The sequence below is a fragment of the Strigops habroptila genome, chromosome 11, assembly GCF_004027225.2.
Source record: "Strigops habroptila isolate Jane chromosome 11, bStrHab1.2.pri, whole genome shotgun sequence".
NCBI classification, from domain to species: domain Eukaryota; kingdom Metazoa; phylum Chordata; class Aves; order Psittaciformes; family Psittacidae; genus Strigops; species Strigops habroptila.
The window spans coordinates 9,123,651-9,138,940 of NC_046360.1; positions in this window are offsets into that span (position 1 = coordinate 9,123,651).

Consider the following 15,290-nt stretch of genomic DNA (forward strand, 5'->3'; position numbering starts at 1 on the left):
CGCTGCGGGGGGGGGCGGAGGGGGAGTGGAGGGGAGGTGAGCGCGAGCTGGGGGCGCGCGGCGCTCCGCCCCCCCCTAACCCCTCCCCGCGGCTTTGTGGAAGAGGAGGAGCTTGGCCCCGCCTCCTTCGCTGCGTCCCCGCGGGGCCGTTGCGCGCGAGGCGGGCCGTCCTGGCGCGTGCGGCGAGCGCCCCCTCCGCGCCCCCTCCGGGGCCCCTCGTAGCGCTGCGAGGCGGGAAGCGGCGGCGGCGCCGCGCGCCCGGCGGGGTCTAACGCTGAGGCGCGGCTCGCGGGGACAGGGGGAGCGAAGCGAACGCGAGGTAAACCCTCAACCGGAGCAGCCGGCTCGGTTATGGCTTCAACCCCGGGTGCTTCCAGAGGGGTTTTCACGTGAAGGCAGTGTAATAAGGGATGTAGGATTGCTCTTTTTCTTTTTTTTTCCTCGCCAGAGGGTGTTTGTTTTCCACGTTTCTGCTGAAATTGGGTAAAACCCTGGAGGATCACACAAGTCTGTTAAAAGTGATGTAAAAAAAAATACATAAAGAAAACAAACCCAGCGGGAGGCTGGAATAAGTAGGATAGGTCAGAGCACTTGTTTCCAGGAAGGGAGTTTTGGGAAGAACTCATACAAAAAAAAAAAAATACACAGCTTTTAAGGTATGAAAGAACAATTTTGAAGATTAATGAAACCAAAATGCAACTGACATATAAGGAGTTTCTGGAGCATCTGAGGTCTGTTGGCAATGATCGTGTTTTCCTTAAAAAAGTAAATAAAAGCCAGCCCCTGGTTTATTCTGGCTGTACTCGGCGGTTTCCATGGGCAGAGCGCAGAGATAGAGCTGAGGCAGCCCGTGAGGGAGCTGCCGTTCACACGCTGTACCCGGCGCTGGGCTCTTTTGTTGTGCTTCATAAATGCAGCATCAATAAGATTTCTTCCCCTCCTTTTCTTGTCGGTACTGACAAATCTTTTCCTTTTTCTAAATTATCAACTGGGGTTTTTTTAACCTTTGCAACTTTGCAGAATATAAGAGAAATAGAATCCATTACAGTTCAGCCAGTGCCTATAATCAATAAGCCATGTGCTACTTGATCTTATTGTGCCTATCCATTTTTTAATATAATTCACATGTTTATACGTCTTTTGTCATACGCTTCTTCCATCTTAATGGTGAATTGATGGCCATTCTTGAAGAATAGTACAAAAAAGTCGTGCTTGCACAATAAAGAAGAAATATTTTGGTGAAACAGAGGAAACAAACATCTGTGAGAGTATTTCCAGTAGGACTTTTATTGCGATTCCAATCATCTCTCTGGCTCCAGTGCTGATAGCTGTAGTCTTGTGAAAAGCAGAAGGGTGATAATCCTTCTGATGTAGCTACACTTCAGAGTGCACCAAATCAAGCTTCCTAATCCAGCTCCCACAGCTGAGTGAGATGAGGGAATGATAAAGATAACAATTGCAATGGAGAAAGAGACAGAGCTGTGGTGTAGTTTAACAGAGAAGTTACATTAAATCTGATACAGTGCAGAGAGTACATAAATCTTGAGATGCTTCTTGAAAAACAGCTCCAGCCTATTAAAAATATCCCAAAAGGGCTTTTACAAATTTGTAACAAGCTGTTTCTTTTATTTCATTTTGAAGGGCCTGTTACTACTCTCCCATAACAAGATAGATTTCTTGGTCCATTCTTTACCTAGTTGAAAGATACCTGAGCAGATGGATGGCTCTTGCCATCTTCTATGGCTGATCCTATACCTTATTTACACAGCTGCCACACAGTTGCCTATAAAAATAGTCCTGTTTGTATGCTTTAGAAGTAATTGCTTCAACCTTGCAATAGCAGTTAATACTTACATTGTATTTTACAGTTTTAAGTATTATACTTCAGTATGTTTGCCCTAGTTCCAACTTTTATCCTCTTTTTCAGGACTAGGAGTGAGGAATATTAAGCAATGAGCAGAAAGTCACAATAAAAATACCACTGATCTCTTCAGGTAGTCCTCCTGACCCATGCAGTGAGGTGTCAGTCTGCCTGTCATGACTGACACCTCATGACTGACCTAATCCAGTGAGGTCAGTCATGACTTAGGTGGACTGGCACCTCACTGGCTCACTGAAAGTGATGGTGCATCTTCCACCACAATACACAACCCTTGAGTCTGAGAGGCCATGATACCACACGTACACAGTCCTCTTTAGGGATCGCAGCTGCACGGGGTCCTGATGTTGAAATGCAGCAAATGCTGCAGAACACTCACACTCAAAAGTTTTGCTGATGCTCTGATTCAGCACTGATGTGAAGAAGTGCAAACTTGGAGTTTCTAGCACTACTTTATATGCTTTCCTACAGATACGAATGCAACATTGACTTTCTCCTGTTTACCTTGAGAGACGTGCTATGATCTTGGTTTAGGTGTTAGGGGCTGACCAGGTTACACAGAAACAGGAATTAAACTCTACAGGAAGAATAAAAAAATAACCAGCAGGCCAATCCTGCGTATAGAAGTGACTCTCCTTGTCACAGATGACAAGATGGACAAGGGGGAGAAAGAAGTGTCTGTCATTCAGTGAGGACAGCAAAGGACACCGAAAGCTGAACAATGTTTCCATTGTTTTAACACAAGCGCTGCTTCTCCACTGAAAGATCCAAACGACAAGGACACTGAGGGTTTCTTTCACTTTGCCGTTTGTTTCCCTAGTAACAAATACACAAGCTGCACTGTTAGAATACCATCCTTTTCTCTCTCTTTTTTTTTTTTTTTTTAAGATAAAGACATGTCAAGGATGCATTCAGTGCTGGCAGTAGCAGGTTAAGGTTGCTTTTACGAATGAGCCTCTGATACAGTGTGATGTACTCGACAGTACTGTGTGTAGTCCACTGAGACAGTGAAATTACTTAAAAAGCATGGAAAAAATTAGATGCTTGCATCTCTATTTCTATACTGTTTAGATTGCAAACTCTTAGGGCAAAGTCTGCCTTTCACAGCAGAGCTCTGATCTTCATTAGCAAAGCAGATTGCGTGCTACTATTACTAAATCCTGTGTAGTGTCTTAATTATATCACAATCATCATCAGTAACATAATGCACACCATTTTAATGTGGCTGATTTTGACACTGACAGCTCTTGCCTGTGTTTTTGTTGTGAGCTCTGCATCATGAAACTTCTCTTTAAACATAATTCTCTAATAGAAGGGGGTGCTGTTGCTGTTTCTGGTTAGGATTCTAATCAAGGGTATGGTCTGTAGTTCTGGAATTCACTGGGTTATGGGAATCGGAGACACGGCATTGCAGTCATTGTCCATGTGGTTTAGCACATTAGAAATAGAACTGGTAGATGAATTGTATCCAAAAACATACAAAACCATTCTGAAAACAGGACAAGCTCAAAACATGACCAGGAACAGGGAGAAAAGGCCAGTAAAGGCATCTAAACTGAGAAAGAATGTCAGCATCATTCCTTTCTTTACTTCTTCAGGATACGTTAAGTCTCAAAAGGTTGGAGACTTTAACCAAATTAAAAAGAAAATCGATTTGTCTTAGAATTGTCAAGCTCTGTGATCTCTTTTAGCTGGAAAAAGACTACTTAACAAAGGATTTTTTTTTTTTTTAACCAAAAATAACTTTTTTCCTATATGGTTGACAGAAACGTGAGATTAATAATTGAAAAAAGAAAAAAACATTTGCTCTTCTTTTCCCAGTTACTCAGGTTTTTAACACTGTGTTCTCCAGAGTTCTCCAAGGAGAAGAAATAAGCATCTATTATTTGGGACATGGCAGCAGCTGGCCCAAAGAGTATAATATAGAAATAACTGACAAAGTTAATATCAAACTTCTTATTATATAATATGAACATATAACATTATGCATTAATTGCAAACCAGCTTGTTACTAGGTCATAAATTATACCGGTATTTGTCACAGCAGATTTAGTTATTTGTCTGGATCTGCATGTGTAGGGTGGTATTTCAGGTGAACAAATGAGTACCTTTCCATTTGGGATGATTTTTGAAACCAGTAGGGCTAACTATTAAATTGTATTACATATGCAACATAAACCCTGCAAACCCAGAAAAGATGGAAGCTATTGCTTCAGCAGATGAGGGAATATCAAGTGATACACTCAGCTGTCCTCAAACACCTAGACCTGTCAAGCTATCCTCAAGTGGAGAATAGGTAGAGGAATTTGTTTGGGGGCTATGAATCAAACAAATCTGTATCATGATTTTTATATGATGTAGACATCTGCTTATATACATATAAATGGGTGTGAGGTGGAAAAAAGTGTATCACCCAACTCTAGATACCTAATTCAGGAGTATATATGTTCTCTGTAATCGAAGGGCTGAAATACACACCATCTGCAAAATCTGAATTGCTCTTTCTATCCCCACCATCACTGTGGAAGTTCTACTTTTCTCTCTTGTGTGATTTTTGAAATGAGCAAACCCAGATGTTAACGAAAGTTTTCTATTCTAATATTCAGACTGACAGATGTGTCAGTCCAAAGCGGGAAGTTCGCCAGGGAATTAGCCAGCCTACAAGCCCTTCAAGCTTCAGCATGCCTTAGTAGCTAGGGTTTTTTTGTTGTTGGTCTTGTTTGATTTTTTTTTAGAATTTGGTTTTATAATATTTAAATATTTACTTTCACTAGAAAATCTAGACCTTTCACTGCAGGATAACAGTAATAGGAGCTTATTAGAGTTCAGGTTTTGTTATATACTCCTTTTATCTTTAAATGAAAATATAAGGCAAACAAAAAGAATCATCCTGATAGAAGAACAGTAATGAATATGGTGATCATGAGAACAAGTGACAGTCATATCCATATGTTTGTCATGTTTGTTTCTTGTACTAGCCAAGCTGTGGAGAGGAAAAGATACTGGACCCATGAAGTTCTGGTTGTCCCCAAAAGGAGAGGCAGCTGCAGGGACTGCGAGCAGCTACTCACTTAGTTCAGTAAGTGTGGAAGCCTTGCAACTGGTTGGTTCTGCTTTTCCTGCTAGCTGCTGTTGGGTTTGCAGAGAGTCTTTCGAGAGATTCGGGAACAAAACAGTTGAAGTGTGTGAATACATGTGTATGTATCTATATAAATTTAACAACACTGTTTTTCTAATGGGAGAATTTATAACTGCTCTGTTTGTGTATGTATTTGGCACAGTCAATCAGTTACAACCTCTGGAACTGTACCATTCACAGGACCCAAACTTGAGATACTGTAGAAATGATGTCCTAAAGTTGAGGGGGCCTGAAGTGTTTTGGTTCTTTCTCATATGCTTTAGACTGCTACAAAAGAAGATGTGGGACCAAAAAGCAGTACCAAAAATACACATTAGAAGGTCTTTCAGTTTTAACAAAATCTGAAGATTTAGGGAGCAGTGGGAGCTATATTACATTTCTTGGTCCTGACTCTCAGATTCCTAATCTTACTGCCTATGGGCAATATACCTCAGTTTTGTCTTTATGGGAAACAAGCATAAGCATTTCATCTATCAAATACAGGCTTGTTTTCATAGTTAATGTTGTGAAAGCATACTAGAGATGGAAAACATAATGAAAATTGTAGGTAATCTTAACATTTGTCTGTGACCTGTTTCAGAATTCAGTATTTGGATTTAATTTCTGATTATGAAAATGCATTGGTATAAATGGACTGGACAAAAATACTCTGTGAACTACTACCCAGTAGTTCTAAAACTTTCCCCTCATCTCTGAAAAAGCAGTAGTTAAACTACCCCAAGCTCCTTTGGGAGTGGGAGGTGTCTAGGTTATATCCAAAGGCTGTAAGGAGGGAACCGTTCTGAACCTCTGATAGTGGCTGGGTAATTCTGAATGCAGAGAGGTGGTTCCTCCAGCAAGATACATTGAGACTGTAGACAAGAATCAGGCTGCGCTTTGCCGTGGGACTAGAAATACCATCATCAGTTTTCCACCTATTCAGTCCAGGTAAATAAATTACACAGTACAGTGGGGAACATTTGAATCTCAATTTAGCACGCAAACAGGAGTGGCAACACAATAAACCAGCACAATAACACATACAAACTAATTGCAATTTATGAGGACGATAGCATTTTAAAGTGCGAAAGCAGGTGCTAGCATGTATTGTCTGTATTAAGCAGTAAAGAAAGCAGAAGACACATTTCTCTGAGGCAAAAGGAAAAGACAGTAGAATAAAAAGAACTACATAAGCTTTTAAATGTACACATGTATTTTAAAATCCCCCTTTATATAGGATCGTCGTCTGTAGACTCCGTGGCTAATTGTTGGCCAGCTACTACTTATCTGAGGAGTTAAATCAGTGTTTCGTGTGCCGTAGAAAAGCAGAGATTAATTTTCTGTTGATGGATATTTTGTAAAAACACATTCTGCATATGCTTGCCTATGTATGCAAAACAGTTGGCTAAAGGCATGGATTCAAACTTCTGGTTTAGGGTTGTTTGGTTTCTTTTTTCCTTTTTTTTCCCTTCCTCCAAGAGGTGTGCTTCTCATCTTAAAACCTAGACTTGTATTTGCATCCTCATTTTACATCCTGTCCAGATTAGAGCATCCAGCACAAGCATATTCTGTTGTACCACAGATAAATAGGCCCAAGGGGATTACTGTAATCATGTGGTATAACTCACTGCAAGATCGAAGCCATCTGACTGCTGATATTACTTGTCATTTAAACCAGAACATCTCTTAGGAAAACATCCTAGAACATCGTGTCTCTACAAATTGTTAAGTCCTTGTTCCAGTCATTAATTACTCTCATTGAGCAATATATACATCTTATTTCTCCCTTGAATGTATTTAATTTTATCTTTCAGCTGTAAAACTGAGGAGATAATAGGACTCACTGTAGATAGAAGAGCAAGCCGTCCTTTTGAGTAATAGCATTTTATGAAGCACATTTTTCAATTTCTAAATTGTTTCTGTATCTCTTCTCAGATCCTTCTGCAAGTTATCAAAGGATTTTTTTGAGCTGTGGATTCCAGCAGTGATTTCGTCCCTGTCAAGCACAGGACTGTTCTTTTCCTGTTTAGACTGATGATCATATCTGTCTGTTTGGTTAATTGCTAGGCATTCAACCGATGCTTCGTTAGGATCCCCAAAGGCATTTCAGAATTGTTGTTCCCACTTCAAGAACTCAAATACTGGCCTATTCCCACCTTTCTTTCTAAGCAAGGAGATTTGCAAAGTTTAAAGCCCAGACAAGCCTTATAGAGGGGGAATCTTGATGAGTCTGTTACGTTCCCTGAGTTACAGAAAGTGTTACAGATACCTCAGACACCGAGTTGATTTTGGTTTTGTTTGGGTTTTTTTTCAAGTTGTAACACCTCTTTCAATAACTTACTGGGAACATCTAGTAAAGTTTCTCTAATATCTTAAATGCAAATTAGATTTTAAAATCACTGATGTTTAAGAGAATATAAGCAAAATGGACTTTTAGGAAGGGATAACATCGTAATTTGTCTAATAAAAATGTTAGGCCACACCGCAGACCCCATCTTATAGATGTTTTTAGACAAGGATAGATTATATCATGCTGAGAAAATATATTTGTTACCATTAATCTGTTATTAATCCACCAGCCTCACAGAAACTAATATATTTAGCTGTTTGAATGAACAATGTATGAAAGATAAAATGAATGCTGCAGGTGTTTAGCTTGTGTCTTTTCTACAAGCAGTGCCATTGTGCAGATCATATGTTACACAAACATACCCATTCTTAAGTGGAAAGAAGCAGGGATGTGACTGGCCTGTTCATAAATGCACTGGCAGTTTAATGAAGACTTCTACTACTGAGAATCTTATTATAATGGGAAAGCAAGAAAAAAAAGTTAGCTAATTGATTGTAGAAACATTTCCACTTTGTTAGTGTTTTCTCTTGAATTGGTCCAGACATAACAAGTTAAAAGCTTGGCCATGTTCAGGAGGCATCTCTTGTCCAGAACGAGCAGCAGGTCACCTGGATTTTCTCAGAGGTGAATCAGAACATAGGTTTCCTTAGTAAAAGGAAAAAAAAAATCAATACCTATTTTCATGAGGAGGATTGACTCCCTGTGGTAGCCAGCCCATCATTTACAGGGCAGAATGCAACAGGGCAGGGTAAAACTTCAAGGCATCACACTATTCTCTAGAATTACATGAAGACAGGTATTAAAGAGCTTACTTACTTTTTTTTTTTCAGCATTGAGATGACTATACAAAGGAAAAAGTAATGTTGGTCATGGAAATTTTCTATTGGAGAAGGACAAAAATAAATGCTTTATTGTAATTAGTAAGAGTCTAGTGTAACTTAGAATGGGAAGGAGAACACTTATAACAAGTAGAAAACAGATGTTCTGTAACTGTCAGAACACAGGATTGTGCACTATAACTTGACACTGCAGGCAGGCCTAACTGATTAATTTTTTTTAAGAACTTATCTAAGAAGCATCTAAAAAGATTGCTGGAAGGGGAATGTACAAAGCAACCCCTGTCTTCCTGTCCTGGGATTTTTACTGCATTAAATTCGCTATGGTAGCTGCTGGAGCTGCCTCTGCTGTTTTGTTACTTACATTGATACACCTGATTCTGTGAGGTTAACCGAAGGATCTTACTTGCCACCCTTTAATTTTTTCTTCCTCTTAGTCTTCCCTTCTTTCTTCTCCTCAAGTCATTTCATTCTGTAAACTCCCAGAGAATGCAACTGAATCTAAAGACTAGTTTTATTTAGAGTCAAGAAAGAAGCATCACTGACTTATTTTTCTTGATCAGATTAGCAGTAACAGTTTCATTTGTGGGTTGGAATGACATATTTACGAATTCTGTACCCTAACTACTAGATATTTCTGGTTTTTGTTTTCTCCAATGCTATCTCAGTAACTGAGATGCGAACAATCCTCTTAAAGCTGCTGAAGGATTTGGAAACGAAATAGCGTGTAACATTTTCTTCAGCTGGGAAGAGGTGCCTGGTACTGTATTGGCTCCATCTTGTGGCTGGAACTGCACTGATTTTTTTTTTTTTTTTTTTTTGTAAAGAGTTTAATCTTCTTACCATCATCCTTACATAAATATTGATTAAAAAAGCGTGTGATCTTCCTTTATAACTTCTGCAACAAATGAGTCAGATGTTTCTGGTAATAGAGAAGTAAGGAGACAGGTTAAAGACAAGATTAGCTCAAGCAAGCATCGGCTGTTTCCCTATGTAACGCTCTCAATCTTAGCATTTGATCACATCCTCCTCGTTACCGTTAGAGAAGCCTCAGCCAGGCAGTGAGAACAAGCGTCTATCAGCACTTTTTAACTCCAGCCTGCACGAATGTTGCTTTTCACTGTTAACTTGGTGTGGCCATTGAAGAAACTTGCCACTTACCTTCAAGGATTGCCTAGAATTTCTGCCAAAAACACCACAAGCACAGTGCTGTTTATTTTGGCAGCACTTTTTTTCTTTTCTAAAACAAATATTTTTTGACTGCTTGACCACCCAAACCATGAACCCAGCATAGGAAAGGACAAAACACACAGCAGAAATTATGGAAGGCTGCTGATACCCAGACTCACTGACCATATACCTCAGCAAGTCCCTTGTTCCTATCCCAGTTATGTAAATTCATATTTTGGAGTATAGCACAACTATATGTTTTCTTCAGACTGCAAAAAAGTGTAAGTAGTTCACTTGTGGCACCTTCAGTGTTGGCAGCAGGAAGGCAGTGAGCTGACAGGGTATGCTGAATTTTCTGTTCTCTTACATATCAGCTTGTATATTACTGGGTAGAGCTTCTAGCAGTCACACTAGAAATTGCATTCATCTCTCTAAAAATATTGTCAGATATGCAAGATTGCAGAGAGCAAAAAAATACAAATTATGTTTCCAGATAGTGGTGCAGGGTTGGTGACTGGGTATGTGACAAGATGCGGCTAGTTGCACACGTATTTTGGCAGCCTTAATATGAAAGACATATTCCCTGATCCATGTGACGTGGGAACAAAGAAGGTGCCTGTTTCCAAGGAGTCGCAGGTCCCAGCGAAATATGCCTGGCAAGAACAGTTTCTCTTGCTATGTCATATAGAGCATCTGTGATATCTAAAGGCGAGTGACAAAGCAACCTTACCTTGCAATGTAAGTGCCAAGTTAGAACACATTCCATAGCTAGAATTCCATTTTATATATGCTGCAGACGTGCTCAGAAATCCAAAAATAAGAGCAGGTTTGCAAGGCTGGCACATAGTGAGTTAACAGTATTAAAGTCTGAGTCTTCCTGCTGTACATCATATGTGTTTCATAAATCACATTTGCTCATAGCTGCACTGCAGTTTTATATGAAGAACTCTTTGCTAGATTTTGTACCAAGAAAATACGTTTGCAGTAAGTGTGTCACTTGGTCAGAAGGCACCAAGCACACAGCACATACACACTGTGATGTGTACTGTGCTGTACAGCTGCTGAACACTTACTCTGTTGTGCTCTGGTACTTACATGTTTGTAAAAAATGTTTTCTGAGCCTGGCACAGTCACCAGCATACCTTGTGCTACAGTGAGGCAGCACAGGGAAGGGGACAGTAGAGGAATGGGATGGCCAGGCTGTTGTAACCACAGCGTGGTTAGTGTTTTAAACGGCTGGAACAAGGGTGGGAGGAAGCTATAAAAGACTATCTTATATCTGCTCGAGATAGCAGCATCCAGCACTAAGCATGAAAGTTACCAGGCATATGTCATGGTGTGTAATAACAATTACTTAAAATAAAGACAGAGGTAACGCTGCTGCTTCACATTCTGCAGCGTGCCAGGACAGAAGGTTGACTGGTAATACAGGGATGAATGTAAATACTGCAATGCCATCTCAGTCAGTATCTGAGCTTTGTCTCTTATCCACACTGCCCATGGGGCTCAGTCTTCAGCATCTTTTTCTGCATCAGTGTATTCAAAAAACATTACGTCAATGCTGGCATACTGTGAAGAATAACTGTCAAAGCTGTGCCTGCCCTTTGCTTTTACTGTGTTTTGTTTTTGTACTCCCTGGAATCTTTGTCAAGACCTTGTTTAGCCATCTTTTTTTCCAAGAGCTTAAAAAATACCCACATTCCAGTGCTTTGTTTCTGATGTATCTCAAACCTTTAGGCTCTAAAAAGAAGTGTCACATCTGCATGGCTCAGTGAGGCACAGGACAGGACCCAAGCAGCTGCTCTGGCAGGAGCACTCAAGCACAAGTCAATGTAACTCACATTTAATCAGAAAAATTATATCTGCTCTTTGTCAGTGCAAGGATTTATAGAGCAGCTAGAGCACCCATGTGGGCAGGGTGTGAAGCAGTGCATTGAAAACCACTGCAAAGCCCTCAGAGTAACTAGTGAACCAGCAAGGTCCCCTGAGTGTTAGTATCCAGAAACTTCCTGCAAGTCACTTTGCTGCTGCTGTGAACAAGATTCTGCAATCCCTTGGACATTATTACAAGAGAGAAACAGAATCACATATAAGCAGGGCTTTTAAAACGCAACAACAGTTTAGTAAAGTTAATTTTTCATGTTATCAAGCTACAGTACTGTTTCTCTCAGTCCTTTATCTTGAATTGCTCTTTTTATACTTATGACAGTATGTGCAGAGAGGAGTGCACGGGTATGGAGATACGAAGAACAGATTGTACAAAGTTTGACAACCATAACTACCATAATAAGCATCGTTAATACTTAAATTAAGAAAGTACCCAATGCTTCACCTTGCTTCTGTGCCTCATTCCCTAATGTAGTGGTGGTGGTGGTGTGCTTTATTCATAGATGGTTGGAATTGCTTGGACCCACATCAGAAGCTGGGGGAAAAAGGGAAGAATGATCAAATCAGTCCTCATGCAAGAAATTATTCTTTTAAAACTCATTTCTACTGCCTTGACCAGTTGCACTGCACAGCCGCTGTGCGACTCAGCCTGCTTTAAAAGACACACACACAACAACCAACGAAAACCAAACACCCCAAAAAAAACCAAAAGAGCCTCCAAACCTACCATGTAAAAACATAAATTATCCACTAACAGTTTCAGAGATGTGTTCCTGCTCTATACTGTCACGAGGTATAGCCTCTGATAAACAACAGAACCATAATTCTAGAGGATTTATATGATATTTTCAGAACACTTTAGGTATTATTATTATAAATTTTGCTTTTTTATGACCATGTTTAACCGTCGTGGCAGCTTTCCACCAGCAGATGGCACGACTACAGACCATAATGATTCCAACAGTTCTACAGTCACTGGAACAGGGAGGAGAGCTTTGAAGCACACAGCTTTAAGCTACAGTTATGCTTTTCCATTTCCTTTACCAGCTTTTATTTGGCTTTTCACGGAGGCAAGGTTTCCAGTGGGAGGCTGAATAAAAAGTGTTATTACATCTTTTTTAGGGCCAGTTTTCTCTCTGTTCTTTTCCTCTCTGGAGACTGTAGCATTGGTGCTGAAAAATCTGACCTGTGGCCAGGATTATTAGCAAACGTTACATAAAATGGCTTTTGATTTCTAGAATATAGATTATCTTTATGTGTAAAATCCAGTGCTTCTTACTGGGTGTTCAGATGATTCATACGTTCAAGTAAAACCAAAATACACACGTGCAACATTTCAATGATTAGACACAAACATGTCATCACAAATCCATGCTCAGTGCAAGTGAATGCCAAGGCAATACCTGAATATCCTCAATAAGTACTTGAAGAGCTGAAATGGACTCTCCTGGTTAATTAATTGCTCTCTTTCTTTGAGGAGGTGTGTGGCAATTTGTGGATAGAGATGTTTATACAAGAAATGCCACAGGCTTCATTGTTGCTGCCCACCTCTCCACCCACAAACCCCGCTGGGCTGTGAGCACCACCACACAATCTCTGTTGCACGTACAGATTTCATTCATCCAAGCGCGTTGCTTCGGAGACAGTTTTAGTTTCGAGTACCTGTTTTTTGGGTTTGTCAGAGATACCATTCAATAGCTAGCATGGACATGACATTTTATTCTGAAAGGGTTGTATTTGGAGTATGCTCATTCTTCGAACTAAGTGTCTGTTTGCTATAAATAACCTCAGTAAATGGCTACAAGCTCCTGCTTTGAGAACCTGTTTGATCCATGTTAAATGAACTGGTTCCAGAGAAATGTTTCTATGCCATGTTTGCCTCTTAATTCACTTAAAAACCTTGAAAAGAATCAGGCTCCCAAAGACTATGTAACAGTTGCAGGGAGGGAGGTTTAGAGGGAAGAATAAGGGGAAGAATTACAGGAGCAATTGAAAGCTGAGAAGCAGAAATATCCAGTCACTGAAAGTCATGAGCAACACTGAAAGGTCATTTCTATCCCCCCAACTTTAAAGGATTGATTTGAATGGAAAACAATTTTCATAGCTACTTAATGAAGTTGTTGTCAAAAATACATGTCTTAATACAGCCACTTTCAACAGGCTGCCTATATGGCAGTAAGTGAGGTAGAGTGTTGGTTGTCTGCATCATGAAAGCAAAGGTTAAATTATTTGTTCTTTGCTTATTTATTTGGCAGTATTTGCAGTCTGAACATAGCTAACACTTTTAGACAGTACCACATAGCATTTTTTGGCTCACCAGTTGCTTCTAAAACTCTTCTTATTTGTTTTTTGCCTCCTGGGCTGTTTCAGGAGACCTCCAAAGTAGACGCAAGTGCTGCGTGCCTGTCACTGGAGCTCCATAGCCCATCGCTTCAAATAACTCTACTCACACTGCAGATCATTAGGACAATTATTTTTAAAACTGAGTGCCCAAAATGTTTGCTAAACCCGAACAGTTTTCTAAAAACAGTTTCTTCCAAATTAGCTCTTGATGACTGTCACCACAATACACAAGGAAAGCAAAAATTCTGCTCCAATTTATCTTGCTGTCAACTCCATTGTACAAAACAAAGCAAGCACAGACAAAGGTGCTTGCCAAGGGTTTTATTACTGTCTCATGAGGAAGCATCATTTGCCTGTAATGACCACCAACAGTTCTCACCAAAAAAAAAAAACCAAACCCAAAACCAAACAACAAACTGATTTCAGAATTAAAGCTGTAGTGAGCTCTGCTTCCAGATGAATGTAAAGACCGGAAAGGGAGAAAAATCTGATCAGTCACAAATGTGGCATCGAAGAGCAACAGTCTGCACCAACAGGAAAAACCAGAGCCTGAAGCCAGAGGGACAGAAGATAGAGAACTGCAGAGAAGGATTCCATAGAGATATCCCAACAGGAGGAACAGCATTAAGGACCCTGTATTTCAAATATCCCATTCTTCTGTTTCCCCATCTCACCTGCCCCAGCTTGGGCAGGCTTTTCCATGGCATAGAGCAGAAGGGGTTTTACCTGCGTACACAAAAGGTGGCTGACAGGAGTCTCAAGTAGCTGGGAATGACAAGTTTCTTGTGTCTCCAGCACTGCAGAAAATATAGCCATTTGATTACTTCCTTAAAGTATTCTGTAGGACTAAAACACTCATCCCACAAAGAAAAGGCATGAAAAGCCTGAAACATTACATTTCATCTATTGCTACACAGATCATCGACAGGCCCTTCACAACACACACACAACGGCAAATTGTTCAGAAGAACTTAACATCTGAGCGCTAATTAGATCTCCTCAGGACTGTTTCTAGCCAAGGAAGGGAACACTGTCTACGGCCATGTACCCACCAGCTCCTGGCAGTGCCTACCGTACCTTTTCTCCGGCCTGCACACCCCTGGAGCCACGCAGCCTTTGTTGCTCCATTTCTGACAGCATGCCAGCCACGAAGGGAACGCAGCACAGCAGCCTATCTGGGTTTTTTTAACCAAAACACAGCACTTTGTGTTCTCTGCACAGGTCAGACCTCTTCCACTTTTTCCGCCATGCTCTCAATTGGATAGGAAACAGACAGTGCTTTGCTAGAGCTGATAGGCTCCAAGGACAAAGCGCTACCACAGCAACAGTTTCCTAATCAGCTCCCAACTGTAAATAATCTTGTGCTCTCTACTTGCTACAGGGACTCTAAGAGATATTTACATTAAAATGTACTGTTGCTCCACTGACAATCAATTAACGTAAGTGTTGATCTGCTGTCATCCAGCAAATTATGTTGCAAAGTTACTGCCTAGAAATAATTGCTGTCAATGCTCTAGTTGCCTGGAACTTGTTACTAGGGCCAGATTGCTGTGGAGGCTACTCACCACAAGGTTTCTTGTGAAAGCACCGACACCGGCTTTATGATCACCAAGCACAATGTGCAGGTCCTTCAGGAAAGCGCAGCTGAGGTTTACAGCTGAGGTAATGTCACACGTTTACAGAGCAGCACCACAAATAACTTGACCA